General features: G+C 45.2%; 1 pseudogene; it reads right to left on the reverse strand.

The window, feature by feature from the left end:
* Positions 1 to 1,270: 1,270 nt before the first annotated feature.
* Positions 1,271 to 5,405, reverse strand: LOC118357862 (chemerin-like receptor 1; annotated as a pseudogene).
* Between the last annotated feature and the right edge of the window lie 8,298 nt (positions 5,406 to 13,703).

Genomic DNA, 13,703 nt, shown 5'->3' on the forward strand with positions numbered 1-13,703 from the left:
TTTGGGGAGTTTCTCCCATTTCTCTGCAGATCCTCTCAAGCTCTGTCAGGTTGGATAGGGAGCGTCGCTGCACAGCTATTTTCAGGTCTCTTCGATCGGATTCAAGTCCGGGCTCTGGCTGGGCCACTCAAGGACATTCAGTGACTTGTCCCGAAGCACTGTTGTGTTGTCTTTGCTGTGTGCTTAGGGTCGTTGTTCAGTTGTAAAGTGAACATTCACACCAGTCTGAGGTCCTGTGTGCTCTGGAGCAGGTTGTCATCAAGGATCCCTCTATTCCTTGCACCGTTCATCTTTCCCTCGATCCTGACTAGTCTCCCAGTCCCTGCCGCAGAAAAACATCCCCACAGCATGATGCTGCCACCCCCATGCTTCACCGTAGGGATAGTGCCAGGTTTCCTCCAGACGTGATGCTTGACATTCAGGCCAAAGAGTTCAATCTTGGTTTCATCATGGTCTGAGAGTCTTTAGGTGTCTTTTGGCAAACTCTAAGCAGGCTGTCATGTGCCTTTTATTAAGGAGTGGCTGTCTGGCCACTACCATAACGGCCTGGTTGGTGGAGTGCTGCAGAGATAGAGTTCCTCTGTGGAGATGGGAGAACCTATCAGTGACCATCAGGGTCTTGGTCATCTCCCTGAGGTATTTGAGGTTTAAAAAGTCCAAGTTTAAAAATTCCACAGAAATTTCATTTAAAAAAATGTATATCAACCCCTACAAAAACGAATAATCCAAAATCAAATTCACATTTCCTGTTGTTGCTGTACGAAACTGGCTCAAAATAAGATCCTACATCGGTATGTGTCAGGTCCTTCTGGTCCTTCTGTAGCACAGTTGGTAGAGCATGGCGCTTGTAACGCCAGGGTAGTGGGTTCGATTCCCGGGACCACCCATACGTAGAATGATAAAAGCGTCTGCTAAATGGCATATATTATTATTATTATTATTATAGGTCCTGCAAGCTCTAGTCCTGTCTTAGCTTGATTATTGTCCAGTTGTGTGGTCGAGTGTTGCAAGGAAAGACCTAGTTAAGCTGCAGCTGGCACAGAGCGGCACGTCTTGCTCATCATTGTAATCAGAGGGCTAATATAAATAGTATGTATGCCAGTCTCTCTTGGCTAAGAGTTGAGGAGAGACCGACTGCATCCCATATTTTTATAAGAAACAATGTGTCATCTGGATTATCCAAATAAAGTGTGACCAATATCTCCACAAGACCATACTCAATTTACTCATGAGAGAAACAAATCAAACAGGTAGATTGTTTGAAATTATGTTAACATGAGACAAAGAACACGACTTCCATCGTAGACAGTATGGAGCTGCCTAAAATTAAAATATATAGCATTGGGTTGAGGAAAATGTTTGCTGTGGCTACAGTGGTACCCACCATCAGTCCAGCTTTTATAACCGCCAGGTCGTAGCTTTGGTGGATCAACTCAAACAGAACAAAGACATGGTTGGGCAGCAGATGAAGAACGTGGCTATCAGGGCAGTCATAAGTTAAGGGCTTGGAGGACTTGATCATCCGGTTGGTCCTCAGTCGCAGAATGATGACGGAGTAACAGAGGATGAGGAATGGGAGCACAAGTCTCCTGATAAACCGACCTACAGTGATCATCTTGTGGCTGTGTTGGTTTGTCTAGTTATTGAAACACATGATCTTCCCGACATGAGTCTTGGCATCGCTGAACACCAAGGAGGGGATGCTCAGTGCGACATAGGCAACCCAGACCAGGAACACCAATTCAAAGGCCTTGCCAATGGTGGAGTGTTCCTGAGCCCACACTGGAAACGACACTGACACACAGTGGTCAACACTGATGACGACCAGGAGTAATATGCTGCCAAACATGTTCAGGAACATCACAAAAGAGCTGAATTTGCACATGAAGAGCTCAAAGATCCACTCCTTTGTTTCCGGGTAAATGATGTTGAAGGGTAGACAGGCACAGAATTGTAATGAACTTCGTCTGTTGTTTGTAGAGAGTCAGACCGAAATGCAGCGTGTAGGTTACTCATGACTTTTAATGAAGAATAATGCGGTACATGAAATAACTGAAAATACAAAAACAACAAACGAGTGAAACTAATACAGCCTATCTGGTGACTAACACTAAGACAGGTACAATCACCCACGAAATACAACGCGCACTCAGGCTACCTAAATACGGTTCCCAATCCGAGACAACGAGAATCAGCTGACTCCAATTAGGAATCGCCTCAGGCAGCCAAGCCTAACTAGACACACCCCTAATAATACACACTCCCAATTAATACAAACCCCAATACGAAATACAACATATAAACCCATGTCACACCCTGGCCTACCCAAACATATAACAAAAACACAAGATACAATGACCAAGGCGTGACAGAACCCCCCCCCCTAAGGTGCGGACTCCGGGACGCACCTCAAGAGCATAGGGAGGGTCCGGGTGGGCGTCTGTCCATGGTGGCGGTTCTGGCTCGGGACGTGGACCCCACTCCATAAATGTCCTAGTTCCTCCCCTTCGCATCCTAGGATAATCCACCTTCTCCGCCGACCATGGCCTAATAGTCCTCACCCTGATCCCCACATAACTGAGGGGCAGCTCGGGACCGAGGGGCAGCTCGGGACCGAGGGGCAGCTCGGGACAGAGGGGCAGCTCGGGACAGAGGGGCAGCTCGGGACAGAGGGGCAGCTCGGGACAGAGGGGCAGCTCGGGACAGAGGGGCAACTTGGGACAGAGGGGCAGCTCGGGACAGAGGGGCAACTCAGGATAGAGGGGCAGCTCAGGACAGCAGGGCAGCTCAGGACAGAGGGGCAGCCCGGGACAGAGGAGCAGCCCGGGACCGAAGCAGCCCAGTACTGAGGGGAAGCCCGGTACTGAGAGGGAGCCCAGTACAGAGAGGAAGCCTAGTACTGAAAGGAAGCTCAGTACTGCGAGGAAGCTCAGGCAGGTAGTAGGCTCCGGTAAATCCTGGCTGGCTGGTGGACCTGGATGATTCAGGTTGTCTGGCTGATCTAGAAGATCTAGGTTGACGGGCAGATCTGGAAGAGACTGGTTGTCGGGCAGATCTGGAAGAGACTGGTTGTCGGGCAGATCTGGAAGAGACTGGTTGTCGGGCAGATCTGGAAGAGATCTGGAAGAGACTGGTGTCGGGCAGATCTGGAAGAGACTGGTTGTCTGGCAGATCTGGAAGAGACTGGTTGTCTGGCAGATCTGGAAGAGACTGGTTGTCTGGCAGATCTGGAAGAGACTGGTTGTCTGGCAGATCTGGAAGAGACTGGTTGTCTGGCAGATCTGGAAGAGACTGGTTGTCTGGCAGATCTGGAAGAGACTGGTTGTCTGGCAGATCTGGAAGAGACTGGTTGTCTGGCGGCGCTGGGAGGACTGGCGGCACTGGCGGCGCTGGGCAGACTGGCGGTACTGGCAGCGCTGGGCAGACTGGGAGCACTGGCGGCGCTGGGCAGACTGGGAGCACTGGCGGCGCTGGGCAGTCTGGGAGCACTGGCGGCGCTGGGCAGACTGGGAGCACTGGCGGCGCTGGGCAGACTGGGAGCACTGGCGGCGCTGGGCAGACTGGCGGCACTGGGCAGACTGGGAGCTCTGGCGGCGCTGGGCAGACTGGCACTTCTGGCGGATCCTGGCAGACTGGTGACGCTGGGCCGACTGGCGGCGCTGGGCAGACAGGAGACTCCGGCAGCGCAGGAGAGGAGAAAAGCTCTGGCTGCGCTAAACAGGCGAGGCGCACTGGACGCGCTGGGCCGACTGGGAGCACTGGCGGCGCTGGACAGACAGGAGACTCCGGCAGCGCAGGAGAGGAGAAAGGCTCTGGCTGAGCTGAACAGGCTGGAGACTCCGATAGCACAGGAGGGGAGAAAAGCTCTGGCTGCGCTGAACAGGCTGGAGACTCCGATAGCACAGGAGGGGAGAAAAGCACTGGCTGTGCTGAACAGGCGAGGCGCACTGGAGGCCTGGTGCGTGGTGCTGGAACTGGTGGTACTGGCGCGAGGACACGCACAGGAAGCCTGGTGCGGGGAGCTGCTACCGGAGGACTGGTGTGTAGAGGTAGCTCTGGATAGACCGGACCGTGCAGGCGCACTGGAGCTCTTGAGCACCGAGCCTGCCCAAGCTTACCTGGCTCGATGCCCACTCTAGCCCGGCAAATAGGAAGAGCTGGTATGTGCCACACCGGGCTATGCTCCCGCACTGAAAACACCATAACAAGGTGCCTGCCCGGTCTCTCTAGCCCAACGGTGAGCACAGGGAGTATGCAGCAGGTCTCCTACCTGGCATAACTATTCTCCCTTCTAGCTCCCCCCCAATAATTTTTTACCGTGTTCCCTCATATCGTCGGCTCCTATCTCCCGCTGCCTCTGCTCTCCTTAGTGTCTCCACCTGTTCCCATGGGAGGCAATCTCTTCCGGCCAATATCTCCTCCCAAGTGTAACAACCTTTACCATCCAACAAGTCTTCCCATGTCCATTCTCCAAATAATTCATTCTCCCTTTGCTGCTCCAGCTGTCGCTGCCTGTTTAAACCAGCGCTTCTCCGTTTTTCCCGGGGTGTCTTTTTCTTTGACTCGATTCCCCTGTAGCCTTCTTCGCACTGCTGTAGGGAATCCCAGGCGGGCTCCTGCACTCGCTCTGGGTCGGCCGCCCACCTGTCGATTTCTTCCCACATCGTACATTCCTTGCTTCTGTTGTCCATAACGTCCACCTTCAGATCCTGCCAGTTCCCACGCTGCTCGGTCTGTGAATGGTGGTGGGTGATTCTGTAATGAACTTCGTCTGTTGTTTGTAGAGAGTCAGACCGAAATGCAGCGTGTAGGTTACTCATGACTTTTAATGAAGAATAATGCGGTACATGAAATAACTGAAAATACAAAAACAACAAACGAGTGAAACTAATACAGCCTATCTGGTGACTAACACTAAGACAGGTACAATCACCCACAAAATACAACGCGCACTCAGGCTGCCTAAATACGGTTCCCAATCCGAGACAACGAGAATCAGCTGACTCCAATTAGGAATCGCCTCAGGCAGCCAAGCCTAACTAGACACACCCCTAATAATACACACTCCCAATTAATACAAACCCCAATACGAAATACAACATATAAACCCATGTCACACCCTGGCCTACCCAAACATATAACAAAAACACAAGATACAATGACCAAGGCGTGACAAGAATATGATGTCGGAGACGGCCAGGCTGAGGTACCAGGTGGTGTTGACCATCTTTTTCATATTGTGACCAGCGATCCAGATGACCACGCTATTCCCACAAACCCCCAGAAAAAAACACATTGACCACCATGAGGGAAATGCATAAAACCTCCATGAAGCATGTATTATGGGTTTTGAAAGCTACCTCCTCCTCACGAGGAGTAACAAGTGGAATTGCTATAATCCCCATAATCATAACCAAAACCATAAATGGTTTCAGAATCCACCATTGTGAAGCAGTTCTGGCTTGCAATACCTGTCAAGATAAGATATTGTAGTTAGGAAACGGTTTTGATCACCCCTAGTTCTCTACCCCTACATCCCCTTCAGAGGAAGTGTACATACACTTAGGTTGGAGTCATTCAAATTCGTTATTCAACCACTTCAACCAATTTTCTTGTTAATAATAACAAACTATAGTTCTGGCAAGTCGGTTAGGACATCTACTTTGTGCATGCCACAAGTCATTTTTCCAACAATTCTTTACAGACAGATTATTTCACTGTATCACAATTCCAGTGGGTCAGAAGTTTACATTCACTAAGTTGACTGTCAATTTAAACAGCTTGGAAAATTCCAGAAAATTATGTCATGGCTTTAGAAGCTTCTGATAGGCTAATTGACATCATTTGAGTCAATTGGAGGTGTACCTGTGGATGTATTTCAATGCCTACCTTCAAAGTCAGTGCCTCTTTGCTTGACATAGTGGGAAAATCAAAAGAAATACGCCAAGACCTCAGGAAAATATTGTAGACCTCCAAAAGTCTGGTTCATCCTTGGGAGCAATTTCCAAACGCCTGAAGGTACCACGTTCATCTGTACAAACAATAGTACACAAGTATAAACACCATGGGACCATGCAGCCGTCATACCTCTCAGGAAGAAGATGCGTTCTGTCTCCTAGAGATGAACGTACTTTAGTGCGAAAGTACAAATCAATCCCAGAGCAACAGCAAAGGACCATGTGAAGATGCTGGAGGAAACAAGGTACAAATGTATCTATATCCACAGTAAAACGAGTCCTAAATCGAGCGTAATCATAGCCTCAAGCTCATTACCATAACGCAACGTTTCCTATTCATGAAAATCGCAAATGAAATGAAATAAATATATTCAAACACAAGCTTAGCCTTTTGTTAACAACACTGTCATCTCAGATTTTCAAAATATGCTTTAACCAAAGCTACACAAGCATTTGTGTAAGAGTATTGATAGCCTAGCATAGCATTAAGCCTAGCATTCAGCAGGCAACATTTTCACAAAAACAAGAAAAGCATTCAAATAAAATCATTTACCTTTGAAGAACTTTGGATGTTTACAATGAGGAGACTCTTAGTTAGATAGCAAATGTTCATTTTTTCCAAAAAGATCATTTGTGTAGACGAAATAGCTCCGTTTTGTTCAACACGTTTGGCTAAGAAAAATGCAGTCACTTACAACGCCAAACTTTTTTCCAAATTAGCTCCATAATATCGACAGAAACATGGCAAACGTTGTTTAGAATCAATCCTCAAGGTGTTTTTCACATATCTATTCAATAATCTATCAGTGGTGACAGTTGGCTTCTCATCAGAAGCAAACGGAAAAATACTGCAGCTGGAGATTACACAATAATTGCGACGGAGGACACCAAGCAACCACCTGGTAGATGTAGTCTCTTATGGTCAATCTTCCAATGATATGCCTACAAATACGTCACAGTGCTGTCGACACCTTGGGGAAGCGACAGAAAGCCTAAGCTCATTCGTGGCCCATTCACAGCCATATAAGGAGTCATTGGCATGAGGCGGTTTCAAAAAATGCGGCACTTCCTGATTGGATTTTTATCTGGGTTTTTTCTGTAACATCAGTTCTGTGGCACTCACAGACAATATCTTTGCAGTTTTGGAAACGTCAGAGTGTTTTCTTTCCAAAGCTGTCAATTATATGCATAGTCAAGCATCTTTTCGTGACAAAATATCTTGTTTAAAACGGGAACGTTTTTCATCCAAAAATTAAAATAGCGCCCCCTATATCCAAGAAGTTAAAGACAAGCCCACTCGAAATCGGAAAAGTCGATCTGCTTCCACCTTGAACAGAATTGACACATCACGTCGTTGCGAACGACCACTCCACTTTGTGGGGAATATGTCCACTAAACACGAATTGAAACGCCCATACCTGGAAACAGTCCTGGAGGACTGCTTAACTTGTGCTAATTGATTCAGGTGCGACAATACCACTCATCTCTCAAACATTGTTTGATTATCTAAAAAGGGCTTAGAAGCCAACTAAATGTTGGTTAAAAGTGTAACGATGCGACACTACATTTCGAGGGGTCACTCAGACTACCTCGCCTCTCACATTGAGAGTCATGCTGAAACTACACTTCAAGGACGTATCGCTCGTCCACCTTGTGTATGTGACAAGCCTTGAAACTGTACCCCTGCTACTTGGAGCAGACTTGATGGATCGGTTACTCTCATTGATGGATTGGAAAACAAACCAGGTATGGTCACAGGCTACAGTGTCTTCTCCACCGACCACACTGTCTTCCCCTAATGCTAGCTGCAACGCAGTCATTCACGAGGGGTATCTGTCAAAATCACTCCTTGGGAAAAAGACGTTTAGAAACCTCTTGGTGCAGAATCCGATCCAAGGAGACATTACGATATCTCGACACATTCCATCAGCCAATCTGATTGAAAATTATTTTCATGATTTCGAGCCAGCTGTCTCTGTGAATGAGCAACTTCCCAACTTCCCTCCTCCTTGCAGTCATGCAATACGGTCATTGAGATGAACTTCTCTTGCCCTTCTGACACTTCCGCAAACACTGCGGCTGTACCAGCAAGAAAAACATTGATGCGCAGAGTATACTCTGCTTACGATGACACACCTTCCACTTTGTGGGGGACTGTCAACTCTTACAATGACACTAATGGCATCAGTCCAGCAACTGACCCGATGACTCCCACTGGTGAAACACTTTGCGATATCACAGACCGACATCCTTGTCTCAGTTCGCAGGTACTGAAGAGGTTGCCACACGCGGACGCGGTGGTGACTGACAGACCTCGACAGCCACTGAGGGTGTTGAAGCACAAACACCAGGAGATTTGGTTGAAAGGTTACAGCCACTCTCATAATAACGAGGCCACTGACAACTTGTACATAGGGTCCGAACTTTTCGTTTGCGCCTCAGTTACTAACACTACGGAAAACACCGTACGAGGCCGCCAGAACATAAATCAAATCTAGTTGTAAACTCACCTTTAAAAACAGTGAGGAGCAGACAGGCCCCTAGATGGGGATTATCTTAGAACACATCTAATATGGTACTGAGGTGTACCACACTGGACCGTAAAGGAAGTCCAGTGGAGTTGTCCACCTCCAAAACAAATGGCAACAATAATCATTCCTTGCCATGTGTAGTAGTCACTACACGACAACTAGTAAAATGCTCTAATCATGTATTCCTGTAGGATAACATTTCAGAATAAATTGGTAGGACAACTGGACCCCTTGAGTACCAGTACCAATACCACAGTCAGTCCAGCAACACTCAGTAAGAGGATTAGTAACCTCACGAGTTAAATTGCTATTGATAATAGCAACATAGGAGTCACTCAGAGTGCAGCACGGGGAAAGGAATCTCCAATGCACTCTTCCAATGGTTAACACACGCCACTAATAAATAGAACCCTCCGTTCAGGAGAAAAGTTATTAGAAGTCATGAACCACGATCACACCATGTACGACTGGTCTAATACTTAGAGTACTTCTGTCATGAGGTTAGCTCCTCCGTGGATAACATAGCTATGAAGTATACTTCCGCCACTACAATATTGAAAGACAGTGACTGGTAGTAAAATCACTACAGACTCCCTCGACACCAATTCTGACTGACCTCCAGGCATTGACTTGAAAATTACCTGACTAGGTCAGACTCATTCTGAACAAATTGTAATCTGCCAGGATACTTGGTTTCCTTCCCTTTACATGTACGCTTGCGTAAGCATAAACGCACATGCACAACGGAACATCCAATTAGGATTTATGCTAGGATAACTTAAGGGTCCAAGCAAAATACCAGCCTTAGAAAGTTAAACATTTATTTTGAGGCCTTTAACTGTACAGCTACAGCACTCTCCAGTTTTCTTCTCAGAAGTCCATAGGTCATCCCTGTAGACTGCCCAAAACTAGTGTCTTACAGCTGTAGACTTATGTTGAAGGATTTTTATCAATAATGACTAAATAATGTATACATTTGGCGTAGAGTTATAATTCACAGAGTGGTCTGTCGACTGTTAACCTCTTGAATCTAGGGGGCACTATTTTCATTTTTGGAAAAATAACGTCCCCAAAGTAAACGGCTATTTTGTCAGGACAAAATAATAAAATATGCATATAATTGACAGCTTAGCATAGAAAACACTCTAAAGTTTCCAAAACTGTAAAAATATTGTCTGTGAGTATAACAGAACTGATATTGCAGGCGAAAGCCTGAGAAATATCCAATCAGGAAGTGACTCTTATTTAGAAACCTCTTCGTTCCAATGCGTCCCTCTTGAGCAGTGAAAGGGATATCAACCAGATTCCTTTTTCTATGGCTTCCCTAATGTGTCTAGTGTCACAATACATAGTTTCAGGCTTTATTTTGAAAAATGAGCCTGAACGTCAACATTGCGTCAGTGGTCAGCTGGAGGCTCTCAGAGTGTTTTGTGCGTAAAGAACAAATGCGGCCATTGTTTCTCTCTCTCCTACTAAGAAGCCACCTGTCCCGGTTGATATATTATTGAATAGATATTTGAAAAACACCTTGAGGTGTCACACCCTGACCATAGTTTGCTTTGTATATTTCTATGTTTTGGTTGGTCAGGGTGTGATCTGAGTGGGCATTCTATGTTACATGTCTAGTTTGTCTAGTTCTATGTTTGGCCTGATATGGTTCTCAATCAGAGGCAGGTGTTAGTCTGTAACGGCGTTCGTCTGTAGAAAGAGAGTCGGACCAAAATGCAGCGTGGTGGTTACTCATGTTCTTTAATAAAGGTGAATGAGACATGAAATAACTTACTATACAAAAACAACAAACGAAACGCGAAAACCTATTACAGCCTATCTGGTGAACACTACACAGAGACAGGAACAATCACCCACGAAATACACAGTGAAACCCCGGCTACCTAAATATGGTTCCCAATCAGAGACAACGAGAATCACCTGACTCTAATTGAAAACCGCCTCAGGCTGCCAAGCCTATGCTAGACCCCTACTCAGCCGCAATCCCAATGACTACAAAACCCCAATACGAAACACAACATTCTAAACCCATGTCACACCCTGGCCTGATCAAATATATAACGAAAACACAAAATACTATGACCAAGGCGTGACATAGTCATTGTCTCTGATTGGGAACCATATTTAGGTAGCCTGTTTGGTGTTGGGTTTTATGGGTGATTGTTCCTGTCTCTGTGTTTGCACCAGATAGGGCTGTTTAGGTTTTCGCACGTTTATTGTTTTTGTTAGTCTATTCATGTATAGTCTTCGTTATTGAAGAACCATGAATAGAAACCACGCTGCATTTTGGTCCGCCTCTCCTTCACCACAAGAGAACCGTTACATGAGGAATGATTATAAACAACGTTTGCCATGTTTCTGTCGATATTATGGAGCTAATTTGGAATATTTTTCGGCGTTTTCGTGACTGCAATTTCCGGTCGATTTCTCAGCCAAACGTGAAGAACAAATGGAGCTATTTAGCCTACAAAAATAATATTTTTGGAAAAAAGGTACATTGGCTATCTAACTGGGAGTCTTGTGAGTGAAAACATCCGAAGTTCATCAAAGGCAAACGATTTAATTTGATTGCTTTTCTGATTTCCGTGACCAAGTTACCTGCTGCTAGCTGGACAAAATGCTATGCTAGGCTATCGATAAACTTACACAAATGCTTGTCTAGCTTTGGCTGTAAAGCATATTTTGAAAATGAGATGACAGGGTGATTAACAAAAGGCTAAGCTGTGTTTCAATATATTTCACTTGTGATTTCATGAATAGGAATATTTTCTAGTAATATTTATGTCCGTTGTGTTATTCTAATTAGTGTCAGTTGATGACAATGCTCCCGGACCCGGGATGGGTAGTATCAAGAGGTTAAGGTAACACAACAACAGAGTTTTGGACAGGAGATCAAATAACTGAAGGCAGGAAAAAGCCTAAACAATGACTGTAAAATCAGAGAACTGAAACCTTTCCTGGACGAACACAAACTACTCAGTGTAGGAGGAAGACTGCAACAGTCCAACTTCACATTCAGAGAGCAGCACCCATGGGTTCTGCCCAATAAGTACAGATACTCAGAAATGCTGATACAGTACCACCATGAGAAGGTGATGCATTCTGGAGCAAGTGACACTCAGCACCCAATGTTAAACAAGGGGGAAATGACACGCAGATGGAAGTACAGGCAGAGACTTGTGACCAGTTTCTGGAACAGTTGGCGAAGAGACTACTTGCTGGATCTAAAGTCAGCACACCGCTGTGACACACCACAGCCCACCCCACTGAAGGCGGGTGACGTTGTACTCATTGGAGAAGATAACATACCCAGACAAACCTGGAAACTAGGAAAGATTGAGGAACTGTTTCTAGGCCGAGATGGCCTAGTTAGATCATGTTCAGTTTGTACTGCTTCAGGGACTTTGTTGAGGAGACCTATTCAGTTGATATACTGCCTAGAGATCTAGATTAACATCGGGGGGGGAGGATGTTGTAACTTTAATGTGTTACAGAGTTAATGTTTAAGTTAATTCATTGAGCTGTATCTAAAGATATTTCTTTACAGTTATTTACATATGTAATTGTATTGGTTTGTATTGAATTACGCTTTTTGACTGCAAGTTCCAGAATGCCTTGCGACAGGAATGAGAGAGATAACGCGCCAGTTATGTGCAGGTGCAAAGTGATTAAGTGATTAAGCTGACTTTCCGCTAGCATCTTACCTGCATTGCTCTGTAGTATCTAAAGTTGTTAAATGTAACGTGAACAAGTATTATTTCTAAAAGAAGCTTTCATATCAAACCCGACGTCCCGAGTCATTACTTTGAAGTTAGTTCATCTAAAATCCTCGAAGCATCGTGACCAATCACACCACAAAAGTCCCGTCACATGCATAATGATACTAAATAACAATAGGCTAATACATCAGTCATGGGCTGACAGCCATCAGTGTAAATATGCACAATACTGATGATCAACATTAGCATCAATACAAATGTATAGCAATTTTTTTTACTCATGGTGTTACATTACAGGTGCACTGTGCACATCCTTGAATCATCACGTCAATATCATGACAAAAAATATGCTGATCAAAATTATCATCAGCAACGTCATCATCACCATGTTCTGACAACCAAGCACAATGATACCAGTCCAGACAGACTAGCCTACTCCTTCCTCTTCCCTGTATTTAAATGAGAAATGCCATTAGGGGTAAAGTAGTGTTTGGTCATGACAGTGGGAAATCCATCCTGTCTGACTGTGCCCACCCTTTACACCATGAGTAAACAATCCCTTAAAGTTACATGCTAAACCACACTACTGACATTTTCTCATATTCTTTAGTTCAGCGTTTCCAAAACTAGAATCTGGGGACCCCAAGTGGTTGATTATGAGTTGATTATTTGAATCAGCTGTGTAGTCGTGCTAGAGCAAAACCCTAAAAAGTTCACCCCTTGGGGTCCCTAGGACCGAGTTTTGGAAATGCTGCTATCGGTCCTTGGCTGAGTCAGTAGTTAGATCAAACAACTCATGAAGGGCTTGAAAGATACAGGAGCTTGACTAGTGGGGGGTTGCAGGTCCAAAAGCAGCTGGTCAGTGTTAGAATAGGCCAAGTCGGGGGTCATGGTTCTAGGTTGACTCAGAATGGACAACTCTGTGGGAACAACATGAATAGAATAAAAAATATTGAGTTAAATGTCAACTGGGCAGTACACACCCCTTGTTACACAGAACAAGACATTTGAAATAGCATGTTAAGCTTTTTGATCAATCTTAGAAACATCAGTCACTCAATAAAAGGAGGCAAGAGGACCACATCCTGGAATCCAAGCCAAAAGCACACGGTTGCTGTTCCTGATTTGTTGATTTGCTGTTCCTGACTTGTTAACTCCTTCCCTGTGTGTGTGCGTGTGTGCGTGTGTGTGTGCGTGTGTGTGAATGGAGGACAGTGTGTGTCAATGTGTGTGAATCGGTGCATGCAGTGTTTCTGCACGTTAATATGACATCATTATGCAGTTTTACATGTTCATAAGCTTGATCAAGTTGTCTCAGGTTTAATTTGAATTGGTCATTTCATACTTAAAAATGTTTCCTTCATAACAATTATCAGATTATCTTGAACCATCATCATAACATGGCCTGAGCATTACACAATTAAACCCTCACGTTATTATTGGCAGGTTAATCATTTTTTACAGATAAAAGTATTCACAGTGAGTGG

Source organism: Oncorhynchus keta, chromosome 25 (genome assembly GCF_023373465.1).
Source record: "Oncorhynchus keta strain PuntledgeMale-10-30-2019 chromosome 25, Oket_V2, whole genome shotgun sequence".
NCBI classification, from domain to species: domain Eukaryota; kingdom Metazoa; phylum Chordata; class Actinopteri; order Salmoniformes; family Salmonidae; genus Oncorhynchus; species Oncorhynchus keta.